This window comes from Armigeres subalbatus, chromosome 1, assembly GCF_024139115.2.
Source record: "Armigeres subalbatus isolate Guangzhou_Male chromosome 1, GZ_Asu_2, whole genome shotgun sequence".
Classification (NCBI taxonomy): domain Eukaryota; kingdom Metazoa; phylum Arthropoda; class Insecta; order Diptera; family Culicidae; genus Armigeres; species Armigeres subalbatus.
Genome location: NC_085139.1, coordinates 21,666,641 through 21,672,640, shown reverse-complemented (window position 1 = coordinate 21,672,640; position 6,000 = coordinate 21,666,641).

The window sequence follows — 6,000 nt, the reverse complement described above, 5'->3', positions numbered from 1 at the left end:
TACACAGGCACAGTGTCATCAGTGTTGGTTGTCCTCCCCTATTTGGTTGTATCGTTGATCGGATTATTCTGCACCTATTTTGTAGATCCAGTTTTGCTCAAAAGGTCACCAATCGGAAAACCACAAGTTGCCGGTAGTGATAGTATCATAATTGGTTTTAAGAGTGAGAAACCCACCGTCGTTTCATCCACAAGAGGATGTACGAAGTAACTTCCAATTTTTATAATAAAATAACAATTAACCAACGCAGAATGATATCGCACGTAATCATCATCAGAGGAGATGGTATTAGTTGCCAAAATCAGCTAAAACCATTCATCACATTCCATTTATATCTCAACTTAGGTGGAATGAGCCAGGGCACGGAACTACGTTGTTAAGTTTCGCTAGGAAGGGATCGTACTAACTAAAATAGATACTAGAGTAAAATGATTCAAACGAAATGAAGATATTCAAACGCATTCACTTCTTCTTCTTCTTTTTCTTCTTCTACGGGTCTACATTCCAAGTGGAACCTGGCGCGCTTTTCAACTTGGTATCCTTCACCATTTTCTCAGTTAAAATTTGAAAGCTTTTCTATGCCCGCTATTGCATAAGTGTATGTCCTGTTTGGCAAGTACAATTGATACATTATGCCCAAGCAATCAAGATTGTTTTCCACCCGAAAACATACTAGACTTAACCGAAAATCAAACTTGTTAACTCTGGATTCGCAGTCTTACGCATTCAGTTGAAGGCAGATAGCTTAAGAGCTAAATATATTCAAGTTAATAAGGAATTAGACGGTTCAAATAAAATGTAAGCAACCTGAAAATCTATTCTTGTTTTTATTAACTATGGATTCAATTCACTTTTAATCTAGCTTTATTTTTTATGAATTTTAAAATTATTTATGAAAGTTTCCCAAGTAATACCGAATTTAAAAATTGATGTATAACATGTTTGAAGTAAGTTGTGAAAAGGTTTCTGTTAAACATACAGCTTATTGATTGATAGAAGATGTTTTGTATTGCATTCTCACGACTTTCTGATATTATTTTTTTTTTTTGATATTTGTTTGGTTTTTCAAAATGTTTTGTTTTACACTCTCTAGACATAAAACAAGTCGCCAGGATGATTTCTCGAACTTACAATTAACATGTTCATTTTTTGACATTTGTGTAGGGGTCGTACACTAATTACGTAAGCACTTATGGGAGGAGGGGGGTCTGCTATTTTCTTACGCTCCATATAAATATAAAATGATTTATCTTGGAAAAATCTAACATGGGGGCAGGACCGGAGACGAGCCAGCCTCGGGCTGAAAGTCTCATCCAAAGTTTTTCATCCAATACTGTAAATATTTTTATTTGAAATGAGACATTTGTCAACAGCTTTTGTTGTATTACATTTACAGATCATATTATGTTGAGCGAATGAACATTTAATATTTTATATTGAACATTTAGTATTTAAAATTTAATATTTAATATTTAGTATTTAAAATTTAATTTTCAATATTTTATATTAAATATTTAATATTTAATATTAATTATTTAACATTTAATATTAATTAAATATTCAATAATAATTATTTAACATTCAATATTAATTACACATTTACCATTTAATATCAATTATTTAATATTTGATATGAAATACATATTTAATATTAAATATTTATAATTTAATATTTAATATCTAATATTTAATATTTAATATTTAATATTTAATATTTAATATTTAATATTTAATATTTAATATTTAATACTTAATATTTAATATTAAATATTAAATATTAAATATTTAATATTTAATATTTAATATTTAATATTTAATATTTAATATTTAATATTTAATATTTAATATTTGATATTTAATATTTAATATTTAATATTTAATATTTAATATTTAATATTTAATATTTAATATTTAATATTTAATATTTAATATTTATTATTTAATATTTAATATTTAATATTTATTATTTAATATTTAATATTTATTATTTAATATTTAAAATTAAATATTTAATATTTAATATTTATTATTTAATATTTAATATTTATTATTAAATATTTAATATTTAATACTTCAAATTTGATACTCAATATTTAGTATTTATTATTTAATATTTTAATATTTAAAATTTAAAATTTAATATTAATAATCGATAATTTATAATAAATATTTATAAATATTAAATTTTGAGTATTAAATATTAAATCTTGAATATTAAATATTAAACATTAAATATTAAATATTGAATTTTAAATAAATGCGACAGTCCATCATGAAGTATACCTTGCCAATTTTCAGCTCCGTTGTTCTACACAGCTGATTGAAAAATCCGATAGAAAGAAATAGGAAATCAAAAATGACATTTGCCGTATAATCCAATTGGACACGTGAAATGACCAACCACTTGAATGCAAGAAACATGCGCAGGGCCTTTCTGGCCTTCAGTCGAGCAACAAATTGATCAGTTGTATCATGTTATTCGCAATAACATGTTATTCAAAGGTGTTATTCGGCTGTCAGAAATGTATGGGAATATTACCTTCGAAAAACATGTTATTGGCCGAATAACACCAAAGCGCGAATAACATGTTATTAGACCGTAGTGTGGATATAATATAAGTCGATCGAAATAATGCCTAAGAGCCACCCGACTAAATATATTATTTATACCAATGATTTAGTCGGCCCCAGATTTAGTTGGCATTCATGAAGGTTGATTTTCACATCACCCGATTACGTTGGTGATAAAAACGGCTGGTTTCGTCGACCCCTTGGTTGACACCGGATTTCGTCAATGATAAAAACAGTTGTTTTCGTCGACACCCGATTTCGTTGGTGATAAAATCGGTTTGTTTCGTCGGTGTATCAGGAAATTTCCCATCTGTCAAATGTTTTATGGGGGGGTGATCAAAATACTTGCGCCCAGTAATGATGCTCTAACGCGCTTCAACACTTTAGATACTTACCACGGTACATAAGCCATAGTGATCTACCGCTTGCCCAGCAGCAGAAACTGTATTGAAAAAGACACTTTCTGCACCATACAGTTTCATTATTTTCATCTCTTCACTAATTATAAACAAAACTGTACACGCTCAAATGAATCCAGCCATTTTCCGAGTAAAATGATAAGCAAAAGTTTTTGTTCCCTTTCATTTTTTTTTTAATCAAATTTGTATTGCATAACATTTCCAGACCTGCAACAAGACCTGCAATATGAAAATATATACAGTAGACGTCCTGGTAGACGTTCGATAACTGCAAGTCATTTAACTGCAATTCGATAGTTGCAACAGTTTTGCAGTTATCGGACCGCTAAACTTCAAACTGATGTCAAACTCAATGACAGCTGCATCGCGCTGCACATTTTGATGCACTTTTATTGCATCTGACAACGATTGACAACCGTTTGACGTCTAGAATGCGTTGCAGTTATCGAACGGCATTCGTTAACAGAAAAGTAAACATTTTGCAGTTATCGAACGGCTACTGTACTTGAGAATCGGTATCCAGTTTTCCGCGAGCGATAATGGCCGCCAGCTTGCCTGCGGGTTAGTCTTTGATTTGACGTTTCTGGAGGTCAACTGCACCCACCGCTCCGAACATTCTGACCAATGTTCAATATAAGAAGGTGCTGATTCAGTGAATTCAAGCCTTCTTATATACCACATTGATCAAAATGCTGGAATGGTGGGTGCAGTTGACCTCCAGAAACGTCAAATCAGAGACTAACCCGCAGACAAGCTGGCAGCCATTGCCGCTCGCGGAAAACTGGATAACATTTTTATTTTATTTATCCCTGAAGTGAAGGTCATCAGGTCTACAGGCATAACCAATGATCTACAGTCCTGTTTTGTAAATGTAATGTACCCATTGTGGTACATATGATAGAATCTGCATATGGATGATCTTCACGGTTATCCAAGAAATCCCTAAGTGAAGGTCATCAGGTCTACAGGCATAACCAATGATCTACAGGCCTGTTTTGTAAATCTAATGTACCCGTTGTGGTACATATGATATAATGTACGTATGGAAGATCTTCACGGTTATTCAAGAGATCCCTGAAGTGAAGGCCTTCAAATCTACACGCGTAACCAATAATCTACAGGCCTGTTTTGTAAATGTAATGTACCCGTTGTTGTACATATAACAAAATCTGAGTTTGAAAGCCGTTCGCGGATATCCAAGAAATACCTGAAGTGTAGGCCTTCAGGTCGACACGCGTAACCAACGATCCAAAGGCCTGTTCTGAATATGTAATGTACCCATTATGAAGAGAGCATGTACCATATTTGAAACCGGAAAACTGATCTTCAGTTACGCGTGTAGATCGAAAGGCCTTACTCCAGAGATTTCTTGGATGACCAAGAACATATGCTGTGAACGCATTCTGTTCTTTGTATTACAGAGAGCATGTACCATATTTGAAACCGGAAAACTGATCTTCAGTTACGCGTGTAGATTAAAAGGCCTTACTCCAGAGATTTCTTGGATGACCGTGAACATATGCTAAGAACACATTCTGTTCTTTGTGCTACAGAGAGCATGTAACATATTTGAAACCGGAAAACTGATCTTTAGTTACGCGTGTAGATCGAAAGGCCTTACTCCAGAGATTTCTTGGATGACCATGAACATATGCTAAGAACACATTCTGTTCTTTGTACTACAGAGAGCATGTACCATATTTGAAACCGGAAAACTGATCTTCAGTTACGCGTGTAGATCGAAAGGCCTTACTCCAGAGATTTCTTGGATGACCAAGAACATATGCTGTGAACGCATTCTGTTCTTTGTATTACAGAGAGCATGTACCATATTTGAATCCGGAAAACTGATCTTCAGTTACGCGTGTAGATTAAAAGGCCTTACTCCAGAGATTTCTTGGATGACCGTGAACATATGCTAAGAACACATTCTGTTCTTTGTGCTACAGAGAGCATGTAACATATTTGAAACCGGAAAACTGATCTTTAGTTACGCGAGTAGATCGAAAGGCCTTACTCCAGAGATTTCTTGGGTGACCATGAACATATGCTAAGAACATATTCTGTTCTTTGTACTACAGAGAGCATGTACCATATTTGAAACCGGAAAACTAATCTTTAGTTACGCGTGTAGATTGAAAAGCCTTACTCCAGGGATTTCTTGGATGACTAAGAACATATGCAGTGAACGCAATCTGTTCTTTGTACTACAGAGAGCATGTACCATATTTGAAACCGGAAAACTAATCTTTAGTTACGCGTGTAGATTGAAGGCCTTACTCCAGGGATTTCTTGGATGACTAAGAACATATGCAGTGAACGCATTCTGTTATTTGTACTAGAGAGAGCATGTACCATATTTGAAACCGGAAAACGGATCTTTAGTTACGCGTGTAGATCGAAAGGCCTTACTCCAGAGATTTCTTGGATGACCATGAACATATGCTAAGAACACATTCTGTTCTTTGTACTACAGAGAGCATGTACCATATTTGAAACCGGAAAACTAATCTTTAGTTACGCGTGTAGATTGAAAAGCCTTACTCCAGGGATTTCTTGGATGACTAAGAACATATGCAGTGAACGCATTCTGTTCTTTGTACTACAGAGAGCATGTACCATATTTGAAACCGGAAAACTGATCTTCAGTTACGCGTGTAGATCGAAAGGCCTTACTCCAGAGATTTCTTGGATGACCAATAACATATGCTATGCACGCATTCTGTTCTTTGTACTACAGAGAGCATGTACCATATTTGAAACCGGAAAACTAATCTTTAGTTACACGTGTAGATTGAAGAGCCTTACTCCAGGGATTTCTTGGATGACTAAGAACATATGCAGTGAACGCATTCTGTTCTTTGTACTACAGAGAGCATGTACCATATTTGAAACCGGAAAACTGATCTTCAGTTACGCGTGTAGATCGAAAGGCCTTACTCCAGAGATTTCTTGGATGACCAATAACATATGCTGTGCACGCATTCTGTTCTTTGTACTACAGAGAGCA